General features: G+C 37.8%; 1 protein-coding gene and 1 long non-coding RNA gene across 5 annotated transcripts in view; one reads left to right on the plus strand and one right to left on the minus strand.

The window, feature by feature from the left end:
• LOC130704669 (uncharacterized) overlaps positions 1 to 2,521 on the plus strand; it is a 44,035-nt gene extending 41,514 nt beyond the window's left edge. The window contains exon 3 of the long non-coding RNA XR_009005115.1: positions 2,090 to 2,521. This is a non-coding gene — a long non-coding RNA (uncharacterized LOC130704669). The remainder of the gene's footprint in view (positions 1 to 2,089) is intronic.
• Positions 1 to 14,605, minus strand: part of YES1 (YES proto-oncogene 1, Src family tyrosine kinase) — a 77,791-nt gene that overhangs the window by 30,831 nt on the left and 32,355 nt on the right. The window lies entirely within an intron of this gene.

Consider the following 14,605-nt stretch of genomic DNA (forward strand, 5'->3'; position numbering starts at 1 on the left):
TTTAGAATAACTGTGGTAAAAGGACAAATTATAGAGTGGAAAGAAAGAATGGCGGCAGTTGGTCAAGTTACAAAACTACTGCCATGACCCACGTGAGGCAGGACAAAAGCAGGAATACTGGGGCCGAAGATGAGGGGAAATGAGAGGCACACATCAAGTAAAATAATCAACTCTAGGTGATCAGCTGGGTATGGGTGGAGGAGACATTAAAAAAGAGTCATTTACTCAGTCCCTACAATTTACCGAACACTTTAAAAAGTAGTTACTATGTGCGTGCTAGGGACTGGATGACTCCAAAGTTTCTAGTTTGAACTGAGTGGAAAGTAACACCATGAGGTAGAGAAAAGAGAAACAGGTTTTTCTGGACCAACGAGTTCAGTTTCAGATGTTAGTTTTAGGGGTCTGTGGGGCATGATGTTGAGAAGTCTAGTGGGGAATGACAGTAAGTGTAAAACTCAGAAAGAGGTAGAAACCAGAGAAAAGTTAAAAATTTTTTCACAGTGTAACCACACCTTTTGGAGATAATAAAACTCACCCAAGGCACAGATTTGGAGGGGTGTGAAAAATTAATACAGTGTTGCAGGACACCTACAGATAAGGGAACAGATAAGGGACAGATGGGCAAGGAAATTAGGAAGCAGCAATTAAGAGTTGGGAGCGCTTTCATGAATACAAAAACACAATTGGAAAGGATAATCATTAACTTCAAGATAGTGGAAAGGGTTGGGGAAGAGTTTCAACTGTATCTGTGGCACTTTTTTTTTTCTTAAAAGATATATGAAGCAAATAGAGAAAAATGTTAATGTGTTAAACGTAGGTAATAGATATAATTCTTTTTGTTAGTTTGGAGTATTTAATACATTTTTAACAAGTAGAATAATACAGTGGGAATAGAGAAATAGACTTTCAAGAAGAAAATGACTAATAATGGTAAAGACCAACATGAAATCAAGTGGCATTTAAACTGATTTTAAATGGCCAGCTGATTAGTAATTAGGAGCTCACTGATGACTTTCACAAGAGCATTTCTTAGCATCATGAAGATAAAAGTTACAGCGCAGTTAAGTTGAATAATAAATTAATGACTAGGTCATGAAAATATGATGAATTCTGGAATGCAACATCTTCATAAGCTGGGAACATATACTTTGTATCAAAACGTTTTCTATGATTTCTTTGTCTACTTCACAGATCCTTTCCTTCACAGTCTTGGCGTAATCTAATTCGGCAGACACTTGGTTACTCAACAGCCATCCTGCTTTGATAAAAAAAACCCTGATTTTGTTCACCTTCCTTCATTTGTCCAGCCCCAGGGAGTAAATAATGACTGATTTAAGCCACTCCTGGTCCTATCCCTTTGCCATTAACTGTGTAAGCCATGAGCATGGGCTTCTAGGAAGTTTTCCTCACTTGTAAAAAGGAATACAAGACAGAAATATTCCATTTTCATTCCCTAGATGTTATTGTTGTTGATGCCTAAATCTGAGATTACAAAGCACCCATGTGAAAGGAGGACATAATGAGAAGGGGAGGGCAGAAAGATGAAAGGAACTTGGGTCCCTGAAGCCGCTGCTCAGTTACTGAACTATATAACCCTATAATAACCTGAGAACACCATTTAGCTCCAGAAATCTTACTATGTGAGATAAATATCTACTGTAAAAGTCAATTTTCTTGTTTGGTTTTCAGTTACTTGCAGCTGAAAGGATCTTAAATAATAAACTATTCAAATCACATGACAATGGTTAATATATTAAATCCCTTTTCAACATATCAAGATTCAATAGCTTAACAAAAATAGATCTTCTCTCAAAGTATTTACATAAATCTGAGCTATCCTTAAGACTGTAAAATTTATAGTCTATAAAAGTAAAATTCAATTTTTAAGCAAATGATTTCATATAGATATTTGCTTGAGTATAAGGTGCATGAATATTTGCTGAAAAACAAGGTTTTACCTCAATTTGAATATTACTGTTACTTTAAGATTTTCTGAGAAATATGAATTTAAAATTTAGATTACAGAAACTTCTTCCCTTAGACACTACCAGATATTCTTTCCTAAAATGTTCTTTTTTAAAAAAATTAGCTTCGGGACTTCCCTGGTGGCGCAGTGGTTAAGAATCCGCCTGCCAATGCAGAGGACACAGGTTCGACCCCTGGCCCAGGAAGATCCTGCATGCCGTGAGGCAACTAAGCCCGTGCGCCACAACTACCAAACCTGCACTCTAGAGCCCGCGAGCCACAACTACTGAAGCCCGTGCGCTTAGAGCCCATGCTCGGCAACAAGAGAAGCCACCACAATGAGAAGCACGTGCGCTGTAACTAGAGAAAGCCTGCATGCAGCAACGAAGACCCAACGAAGCCAAAAAAAAAAAAAAAAAAAATCAACTTTGAGGTATAATTTACATACAATAAAATGCACCCATTTAAAGTGTACAGTTCAATGAGTTTTCGCAAATGTCTGTAACTGTGCAACCAATACTATAATTACAATATAGAAGGTTCCAATCACCCCCAGAAGATTCTGTTGTACCCTTTTCCCAATAGGGAAAATCCCCAACCCCAGCCCTAAGAAATCACTGATTTGTTTTCTCTAACTATAGATTTATCTCTTCTAGAGTTTCATATAAATAGAATAATACTATAGTCTTTTTTGTGTCTGGCATTTTTTTTTTTTAAATTAGGCATTGTGTACCTGAGATACTTCCATATTGTTGCATATGTAGGTAGTTCATTAATTTTTTATTGCTAAGTAGAACCCCATCATATACCATAATTGTTTATCCATTCACTTGTTGATGGGTATTTGGGTTGTTCCAGTTTGGGGCTATTATAAATAAAACAGCTACAAACATCCCCATACAAGTCTTTGGGTGGGTAGATATGTGCCTCTCCCCCCTCTCCCCATAAATACCTAAGGAATGGACCTTCTTGGTCATATAAGGTTAAGTTACTGTAATAAGCTGCTAAACTGGTTTCCATAGTGACTGTACCATTTTGCATCCCCACCAGCAGTGAATGTGAATTCATTCTCCACATTCTCAACAACACTTCTAAGTCTTTCTTTCCCCTCTCAGAGACCCATCACATGTTTACTTGGGTTTGGATATGATCCAAATAGTCTACACAGCTCTTTGACTTTTTATTCTATCTAAGAAGCTTTGACAGTTGAAATCTACTGATATCAAAGGTAGCTGACAATATAAAATGCATATAGCTGAATTGATGTTACACACATTTACAACATGAGCATTACCAAAATCATTAGAACTGTTGATTAACCACTGATTTTAGTTCACTGATATAAACAATGGTCAGCACTTAGGTAACTGCCAAACACCTTTACCACCATTTAATTTGCCAATGCTATCAAGAGCATTTCAATCTCAAGCCTGCCCTCTAAAATCCAGTATTATTTCTACACTCAGATTAGATCCAATGGCAATCTAAGACTGCATGGTTACTAAGATGCAATGATGATTCTTTCATATCTTACTACATCAATAGGTCAGTTTCTCACTTTTAAAACCCTATCTTTAAAAATTAAGGCATAAATATGTAAAATCCACTCATTAGTGTACAGGTCTGCAAGTTTTGACACATGCATACAGTCGTACAACTGCCACCTCAATGAAGATAAAGAACAGTTCCATCCCCACCCCCATCCCATGACACCTCCATGCACTTTTTGTAGTCAACCTCTCCCTCCAACCCCAGGCAACCATTAATCTGTTTTCTGTTCTTACAGTTTCACCTTTTCCAGATACCACAGAGCATGTAGCCTTTTGATTCTGGCTTTTTTCAGTTAGCATAATGCATTTGAGATCCACCCATGTTTTTGCAGGTATCAGTTCATTCCCCTCCCCCACCCCCCTTTTTTTTAGTTCATTCCTTTTTACTGCTGAGTGGTATGCATATACCACAGTTTGTTTATTCATTCCCCAGTTGATTTGGGTTGTTTCCAGTTTTTGAAAATCACAAATAGAGCCACTATGAACACATACACATGGGTTTTTCTGTGAACACAAGTTTTCATTTCATTTGAGTAAATACTTAGGAGGGAAACTGCTGGGCTGTATGGGAAGTATAACTTTATAAAAAACTGCAAACACTTTTCCAAAGCAGCTTTAACATTCTGCACTCTCACCAACAGAATGAGAATTCCAGTTGCTCTACATCCTCATCAACATTTGTTGTCAGTTGATTCTTTAGGTGTGTAGTGCTATTGTTAAGGTTTTAATTTATATTTTCCTAATGACTAAGCACCTGATATTAAGCATCTTTTCATGTTCTTATTTGCTACTCATATCTACTTTGGTGAAGTATCTGTTCAACTCAATTTTTTAATTGGGTTGTCTTCTTTCTAATATATTCTGGAAACAAGAATATTTACTAATATAATACTATTTATTATATTATTTAATATTCTAGAATCAAGTTCTTTGTCAAATATAATATTTTCTCTCAACCTATAGGTTGCCTTTGCACTTTTATAACAGTATCCTTGAACATGATTTTTAATTTTGATGCTCAATTAAGAAGCTTTAATTTTATGGTTTGTGCTATGTCCTAATTGAGAATTCTTCACCAGAAGAATTTCTCCTGTTTTCACCAGAAGTTTTAGCTCTTTATATCAGGCCTACTGAGCCATTTTAAGTGGATTTTTGTATATGTTGTGAAGTCTGAGATCCCATATTTTTAACAGTTCTTCAGCTGCCATTTGTTGAAAAGACTATCCATTTCCCATTGAATTATCTTGATACCTCTGTCAAAAAGCAATTAGTCATAAATGCATGGGTCTGTTTCTATACTGCTAGTTCCATTGTTTTATATGTCTATGCTTACGTCAATTACCACACTGTCTTCATCACTATAGCTTTACAGGAAGTCTTGAAATTAGATAAAATAAGTCCTCTAGGGTTTTTTTTATCTTCTCCAAAATTGTTTTGGATACTCTATGGAAGGGGGTCAACAAACTTTTTCTGAAAGGGGTCAGAGAATAGACATTTTAAACTTTGTAAACCAAATGGTCTCTGTCACAACTACCTGACTCCACCATGTTAGTGCAAAAGCATGTTAGTGCATAGACAATACATAAGTGCTAAGTGTGGCAATGTTGTAATATAACTATTTCCAAAAACAAGCAGTGGGTCAGATTTGGCCTGGAAGTTGCAGTTTGCCTGTGCACTAGGGTCTTTCATTTCCATACAAACTGTAGAGTCAGCTTGTCAATCTCTAGAAAAATGCCTGCTGGAATGTTGACTGGGATGATATTGAATCTACAGATCAGTTTGGGGAGAACCGACATCTTGAAAATATTGATCTCCTGATCCAAGAATACAGTACTCCATTTATTTAGAACTTTAAAAATTTCTCTCAGCAATGTTTTGCAACTTTCAGTGTATAGATAGGTCTTGTCCAATTTTTGTTAAACTTATCTCTAGGCATTTCATGGTTTTTTGTTATTACTATAAATGGTATTACTTTATTTCTATTTCTAATTGTTCATCACTTATATAAACATATATTAATATATTAATAATATATATACTTGATACTTATATATTGACCTCATATCCTGTGACCCTAATAATAATAAGTTCACATCTTAGTTCTAACAGCTTTTTTTTTAGTTCCATAGGGTTTTCTATATTCAAGGTCATGTGTACAAATAAACACTTTTACTCTCCTTTAGCACCTCTAGTACAATGCTGAATAGAAGTGAGGAGAGAGAACATCTTTGCCTCCTTCCTGATCTTAAGGGAAAAGCATTCAGTCTACCACCATTAAGTATATTAGCTGTAAGACTGTAGCTGACCTTCATTAGGCTGAGGGGCATTCTCTTCTAATTCTGTGTTTGCTGAGAGTTTTTGTCATGAATGGGTGTTAAATTTTGTCAGATATTTTTATATATCTACTCAGATGATCGCATGGGTTTTCTCCTTTACTCAACTGATATGGTGGATTAAACTAATTGATTTTTGAGTATTAACCCCACCTTGGCACCTCTGCATTCTTGGAATAAAACCCATTTGGTTATGATATATTACCCTTTAATATATTCCTAAAGGCTAATATTTTGTTCAATGTTTTTATGTCTATAGTCAAAGAGATATCGCTGTTTAGTTCTCTTCTAATTTGTCTGTGTTTGGTATCAGGATAATTTTGGCCTCAAGAAATAAGCTGGGAAATGTTCCCTTCCTCCTCTATTATTTTAAAGAGTTAAAATTAGTATTACTTCTAAAATGTTCAAAAGAATTCACCAGTGAAGCCATCTGGGCCTTGAGTTTTCAATTACAAATTTAATATCTTTAACATACAGGGCTACTCATATTTGATTTTTCTTGTGTTACTGTGGTAACTTTTTCAAGATTTGTCCAATTCACCCAAGTTATTAAATTTATATTAGCATAAAGTTGTTCATAATATTCCTTTATTAATCTAGTCTAGCACCACAGCCCTTTCAAGGTTTCCATTAGAAGTCCAGAGTAATCAACAAGGACTTTTTCCCCTCCAGTTGGTAAAACCTCAAATGCCTCCCAACCCTCTGTGATCTCAAAGGGCCACCAGCTCACAACAACAAACTGCTCTTTGCCTGGCTTTACAGTTTCACACTCTGCAGGTACCTTCCAGAATTCAGCAAAAAATCAGAGAGACTCCTATGCAGACTGTTAGCGTTATTTTTCTATATAGTGGTCTTTCTGCTGGAATTCTCCCCTGCAATTTCCAGCTGCCTTGGCCTCCATGAATTCTGATCTCCTCGACTTATTAAAGACCACTCTCAGGCTTTCCTGGTGGCACAGTAGTTAAGAATCCGCCTGCCAATGCAGGGGACACAGGTTCAAGCCCTGGTCTGGGAAGATCCCACATGCCGCAGAGCAACTAAGACCGTGCGCCACAACTACTGAGCCTGCGCTCTAGAGCCTGTGAGCCACAACTATTGAGCCCACGTGCCACAACTACTGAAGCCCGCGCACCTAGAGCCCATGCTCCGCAACAAGACAAGCCACCGCAACAAAGAGCAGCCCCTGCTCGCCACAACTAGAGAAAGCCCGCGCACAGCAATGAAGACCCAATGCAGCCAAAAATAAATAAATAAAATAAACTTTTTAAAAAAGAAAAGAAAAAAAAAGACCACTCTCCTTTGCCCAAGATCCCTATCCCTGCTCTGCAATTCAGACCATGCCTCTAGAGAAAGCTAGGGTGATTAGGTGACTGTCCAGCTTACCTCATTTGTTTCCTGTATTTCAGGGATCACAGTCTTGTATTGCTGTTGTTCAATGTCTGAAAACAATTGTTGCATATATTTTGTCCAGCTTTTCAGTGTTTTGTTTTTGGGGGAGTGGTGAGGATGGTAAATCCACCATGGGCACTTTAAACGTTCTTAAAGGGGACTTCCCTGGCAGTCCAGTGGTTAAGACTCCATGCTTCCAATGCAGGGAGCGTGGGTTCGATCCCTGGTCAGGAAACTAGGGTCCCACATGCTGCGAGGCATGGCCAAAAAAAAAAAAAAGTTCTTAAAAGTTAATCCCTAAAAAAACATTTCATTCCTTGGTTTTAATATCATTAAAGTGCAGAGAGTATTATTTCTGAATAAATTTAAGTCAGTTTATATAACAGATAATGGACTTATTCCTTAACAATAACCACTTTCAGGGACTTCCCTGGCGGTCCAGTGGTTAAGATTCTGCGCTTCCACTGCAGGGGGTGTGGGTTCGATTCCTGGTCGGGAAACTAAGATCCCACATGTCACTCCACATGGCCAAAAAAATCATCATCACCACCATCATCATCATCATCATCACTTTCAAACAAATTAACATTTTAAGTGTTTTACTGTAATTGGTTAAAGTGCTCTGTGGTATTTTTATTTTAATTTCAAGAAATAACTTTTAAAGTAGCATAAATGTACCCACTTGGTAAGTCTAAAATTTATACTCAACTTAATGAGTTAGGCTCTTTTGGACTCAAGAAGGTTTTTATTCTAAACATAAAAACGGTAATAGGGAAGAGGCAAGAGTCTCATAAAAATCAGAAACTACAGAACAACCTGATCATACAGATTAATCCCAAAAGGCTGATGGTGTTCAAGTTTGAATGCAGGTCTTGATACTGGGTAATCATTGCTTTATTGTTAGGAGCTTATTGCTTCCCTTCTATAACGTGGATTCAGCATCTCTATTTCCATACCCCTGATGCTTCAACCAACTACTTCTCTACTGGGGTAACAGTTCCCTACTTCTAACCCCTATTTACTCATAATTTTGATTCATTTATGGTCTATTCCAGGTTTCCTCAAACTCCCCGAGCCACTGCCTAATTCACTTATTTCTGAGTTTGCACTAGCATGAAGAAGAGTAAAAGCAAAAGAATGTAAGTTGCTATCTCACTGCCCTAACCTGCTGACCAGACTTGGCCGTCAGGTGCTCACCCCGTGGTCTCCTTACGAGATTGTGGGCCTAGAAGTTACCATAATGATTAGTCTGTTCAGCATAAGCTCTTGCTTTAGTACCTAGTAAAAATACATATATTTTAGCAAAATGTACTAAAAGTAAAAACTTTTCCAACTGAAACAAATTTCTGTGTTAGATTTTTTTTCTTTAGTGGAAAGGAAGTCAGAGATATGGAAGATTAATGTGTAATGCTGATCTAGCCCCACTAAGTCACCAACCATTACCAGAGGGTAGAGTCAGGTGGGTTAACAAATGCAAAGTTTTACTTTGATCCCTCATCACGCCTAAACTATTGTACTTTCTCATCTTCCCTGGATAATGGGCAAGAGAAGGTAGAGTGGAACTAAAAACATCAACAGAGCTTTGCTGACGGGGCAAATTATCCAAAGCAGAGAAGTAAAATGGCCCCTTTCTATTTCTCATATGGCTGTCTTGTCATCCCCCAAAAGAACATAAATTAGAGTACTCGAAAACCTTTTGTTTCAAAATGCTATAGGAAATAAAGGATTGATAAGGTAGTGACAACAATAAGAAATGTTACCAGATATTTAAGATGGTCAGGCATTCTCTTTTCAAACCTCTGGCCTTCATAATCCTGTCCATTTCAACTTTCCCTCTTCTTTTCTCTCCACACATTCCACTTATTTTGGCAAAATTTTTTCTAACTTTCCTATGCTTCTCGTACTCACTTAAAATATAATCCGAATTTTCTTGATTTCTGCCCATGCTTGCTGCTTCCACTACGTTAAAACTGCCCACTAAGGTCCCCAATTAACTTCACATTGCTAAATCAATTCAGTCCTCGTCTCACCTAACCAGTCAGCCACAGTCCACACAAGGGATCCCTCCCTTTTCCACCTACTTTCTAGGACACACCCTCCTCACCTCCTGACATCTAAACACAAGCCTTCTCCATCTACACTCACTCCTTTGCTGGTACACCCAGTCTCATATCTTTAAATACCTGTACCATTTATACATCGACGGTTACCAAAGTCTCCTCACTTGAACTCCAGAATAGTTTTCTAAATATCTACTCAATATCCCCAGTTGGATGTCTAAAAGCACCTCAAAGTTAACATTTCCAAGACTCCTAATCTTTTTCCCCAAACCAGCTCCTGCAATATTCCCCATATCAGTAAATGTTAATGCTGTTCCTCCAGTTGTTCAGGACAAAAACTCTTTAGTATCCTTTAATCTCTTTATTTCACATCCTATATCCAGCTCTTCAGCAAATCCTTAGGCTTTATTTTACAAATATATCCAGAATCTGAAAACTTTTCTCCACCTCCACTGCTAATCTGGTCCAAGTCACACCATCTCTCACTAATTCAACAACATGGAATTACTCCAACAGCCTAGATGGTCTCCCTGTTCCTGCTTTTGCACCCCCTCACAGGCTTTTCTCAAAGTAACAGAGCTATCCTTTTAAAACATGAATCAGGGACTTCCCTGGTGGCGCAGTGGTTAAGAATCTGCCTGCCAAAGCAGGGGACACGGCTTCGATTCCTGGTCTGGGAAGAACCCACATGCTGCGGAGCAACTAAGCCCATGAGCCACAACTACTAAGCCTGTGCTCTAGAGCCCGCGTGCCACAACTACTGAAGCCCGTGCACCTAGAGCCCGTGCACTGCAACAAAGAGTAGCCCCCACTCGCCGCAACTAGAGAAAAGCCCATGCGCAGCCACAAAGACCCAACACAGTCAAAAATAAATAAATTTATTAAATAAATAAATAAATCACAAATCATTTCACATCACTCTGTGCCACAATCCGTCCAAGACTTTCCACTGCACTCAGAGTAAAAGCCAAAGTTCTTACAATCGCCTTCGAGATTCTACTACGGAGCCCCCATTACTTCTCTTACCTCATCTCCCACTACTGTGTCCTTATTTGCCCCATGGCCTTCTTGCTGTCCTTCAGACAGGCCAAGCAACTCCCATCTCAGGCCACTGAACCTTCTTTTCTCTGCCTGGAAAGCTCTTCTGCTACATACTGGCATGGCTCATACCCTCAGCTTCTTCGGGTCTTTGCACTATTACCACCTTCTCAATAAGAACTTCTCTGACCACCCTATATAAAGCAGCAGTACAACATTCCCTACAGTACTGCCTATTCCCCTTTAACCTGCTTTATTTTTCTCGATAGCACTTATCACTATATAAAACATAAGTGCTGACAGCACAGACTGTTCTGTTATTTGCTTATTGGATGTACAGCACAGTGCTTAAGAACAGATTTTAGAAACAGAATGTCTGGGTTCAAAGTCTGAGTCCACCACTCAGCAGCTGTGTGAGCTTTGGCAAGTTACTCAACCTTTCTGTGCCTGTTTCCTCATCTGTAAAATGGGAATAATAAAAGTTAAGACTCAAGAGTTATTGTGAGGACTAAATGTTAATACATGTAATGCGCCTACAACAGTGCCTACCATATAATAACCACTAATGTTTGCTATAATGGTAATGACTTTGAGGATAATGATGGCTCTCCTCTCCAGAATCTAATGGGCAAAATTTTTTAAATTTTATTGAAGTATAACACATATGCAGAAAAGTAAATATAACAAATGTACAGCTGGACGAATTAGCACAAATCAAACACCAATGTACTCACCACCCAGATTAAGAAACATACTTAACTGCCAGCAACCATCCTACTGGAAATATACCTTGCAGGAGACTTCTGGGTCACAGAATACACACTGCCGAACAGTTTTCCAGGGTGGCTGCACCAGTATATAATCCCATCAGCAGATTATGAGAGTTGCCATTGCTTCACATGTTCATCAATACTTGGCATTTTCAGTCTTTTAAAATTTATCTGTTCTGGTGGGTATGTAGTGGTCTCTCACCGTGCTTTAAATTTTTATGTTCATAATTATTAATAAAGTGAGTACCTTTTCATATGTTTACTGGCCATTTTCTTTTGTGAAATGTCTATTCAAAACACTTATTCAGTTTTTTATAGGGTTGTCTCTTTTTCTTATTGATCTATAAGGCATTCTCTATAGTATTCCCAGAACCTAGAACAGAGCCTGGACCATAATAAGCATCAATAATATTTTTAAAATGAATGAATGCCTGCTCTGTTTTTCTTCAGATCCTAATCATCTGTTTCTGCAACTATGCTTCATAATTGGATAATTTATAGTGATTCTCAACCTCTAATCCAATCCAAGGAGGTTCTAACTTGTGAACTGCTTAATAATTTTTATAAGGGACACCTCTGTCTAGAACACTGTCCACGATTAAATCTTTCAGTGGCGGGCTTCCCTGGTGGCACAGTGGTTGAGAATCTGCCTGCCAATGCAGGGGACACGGGTTCGAGCCCTGGTCTGGGAAGATCCCACATGCCGCGGAGCAACTAGGCCCGTGAGCCACAATTACTGAGCCTGCGCATCTGGAGCCTGTGCTCCGCAACAAGAGAGGCCGCGATAGTGAGAGGCCTGCGCACCGCGATTAAGAGTGGCCCCCGCTTGCCGCAACTGGAGAAAGCCCTCGCACAGAAACGAAGACCCAACACGGCAATCAATCAATCAAGCAATCAATCAATCAATAATAAATAATAAATAAATAAATAAATAAATAATAATAAATAAATAAATAAATAAAATTTAAAGGAAAAAAAAAAAGCAGCTCCCTCTTTCACAATGACATGATTTAAAAAAAAAAAAAATCTTTCAATGGCTTCCTACTACCTACAGAATAAGAACCCAACTCCTTAACCTGGTATTCCACGTTAACTTCCCCAATTTACCTTCCCAAGCTGCTTTCCCTACCACCTGCTAATCTTCCCAAACACAGACCTGGGGTTGGGGGAGACAAAAAAGCCAATTAGACTTTAAGTATGCAAATCAGGGAGCAGAGACTGTCTTTTAGAGGCAGAGCTAGCAGGATGTGCAAAAGCCCACAGACAAGAGAGAACAAAGTGGGATTTTGAAACCATAAGTAGTTTGGTGCTGAAGTACAATGTGGAAGAGTAATAAGGGGAAAGATGAGGCCAGAAGAGACAGCAACAGGGAACAGAGCCTATACTAGAGCCTATACTACAAGGATCTTCTGCTTAATACAAATTGCTTTAGATGCATGGGTATTCATTTAATTTTTGTTGAAAGAATAAATCAGGGACTTTCCTGGTGGTCCAGTGGTAAGACTCTGTGCTCCCAATGCAGGGGGCCTGGGTTTGATCCCTGGTCAGGGAACTAGATCCCACATGCCGCAACTAAAAAAGGCCTCATGTTGCAACTAAAGATCCCGCATGCCGCAACTAAGCCCTGGCGCAGCCAAATAAATAAATAAATAAATAAATAGTTAGAAAAAGAAAAAGAAAGAATAAATCACTGACTTGTAACTTGATCCTGACTTATTCTTTAAAACAACCTGCCTAACATTTGTTTCTCCCCAAAGGGCCAAGCATAGCAAGCATTCTAGAAATACTTGTAGGTTTTTCAACTATTTCCTTAACTTATCAATTCCGTAAGTCAGATAAAAGTTTTTCAAATTTCTATCAGGCAGTCATATATCAGAACTGCCTATACTATATCAGAACCTGCTTTGTAACAGTATGTTTAGTAGAGCTGGAACAGATTTGAAATAATTTTTAAAATGCACTTGGCTCAATCATTAGCAAGTAACACTTCACATTGTACTCTATGTTAAGGTATTCAGTCTTAATAATATTTTACACTTTGACAGTGTTTTATGTCTCCAAAGTATTTTTTTATTATTTAATTTGACCCCATAATAATCCTAATATTACCAGGAAAAAAAAAAAAAAAGTAGGTATAATCTCTACATCTTTTATTTGAAGAACCCTAAGTCTGGGTGGGTGAAGTCACTTGCTCAAGGAGATGGAGCTAAAAGTGAGCACAACTGGGGAACTGGGTCTGAGTTCTAGGCTGCCCTCTTTCCACTACCCATGCAGCCTTTGGGGAAGCTTGTGTATAACATTTTCTGTTCTTTGGTAAGTTACTAAACATCAGCCCTTTAGAAAATGTTACAAACATGATAATATTGGCAGTCAGCCTCACTGCTCTACCCACAACACAAATCTACTAACTCTGAAAACAGCATCCCGCCCCTCTCCACCATAACCATGTTGTTTTATTATTAGTAATAGTGATTAAAAATTCTCAGATGACTTAACACATTTTTGAACTCTTAAAAAAATTTAAATATACATTATTTCTATAAACTAACTCTAGCAAGTTAACCAACTGTGACGTTATATGCTGTATCCAGTAAGGGGGTAAAAAGCCATAGTTTGACACAGCGCTCTATGGATCATAAACATAGTCAATGATTTTTTCTCTTAATTTCATTTTTAAATCCCTTCCCTTTAGCATAAAGCACAAAAGATAAGCAGGACCATGAAAGAATAGAAAACAGACGGAGAGGAGGAAACATCACACTACTAAAGGGCGTGCACTTTGTCTAGTAAAAGCAAACAAAGAACTTAATTTCCCAAGAGTCAAAGGAGAATAGAAAATGTGAGCAATGGAAAACTGAGCTTGCAGTCTCACTGATAGCAATTTTCTACCACCATTTTTTTCTTTTTTTGCACTTTAGATGTGCAAACAAGTGACCTTAAAGAAAAAGCCAACTCATTCTAAATTCTGGGTTGTTCCTCATGGTTTCTTTAATGAAGTCTGGCACAGGATCAGCCATAAGGACCTGATGTAAAGAACTGTAAAGAACACTTAAAATTTATTGTGTTAGGAAATATAGTAACAAATTACAAATTAATGTAAAGCCCCAAGATATTTATTACTTTTAAGTATTTATAAGCACCATTCTCTCTACAAATTCAGTCAACTCTTGAAAAAATAAGCTGATTTTATACCTATCTTAAGATTTTTTTATCGTTCTTTGTCAAGATTTTTGACCTAGAAATTATAGTAAACAATTAGTTAATACTTTCAAGTCCTTATGGAAATTAAATGCTCCTCAGACACTGTATGGATTCTTCTTTCATCGTAGTTTTAAACCTTAAAAGTATATCATTCAACTATTTCTATAATAATGTATATATCCTTTCTGTTTATCTCTTTAAGACTAAAGAGAAGAAATTAGATACACACACGATTTTAGAAACGTCAGTTTATAAAACTGACCCAGAACTCTTTAGCTTTCTCCAAATTCCTGTAACAT

Source organism: Balaenoptera acutorostrata, chromosome 13, assembly GCF_949987535.1.
Source record: "Balaenoptera acutorostrata chromosome 13, mBalAcu1.1, whole genome shotgun sequence".
Classification (NCBI taxonomy): domain Eukaryota; kingdom Metazoa; phylum Chordata; class Mammalia; order Artiodactyla; family Balaenopteridae; genus Balaenoptera; species Balaenoptera acutorostrata.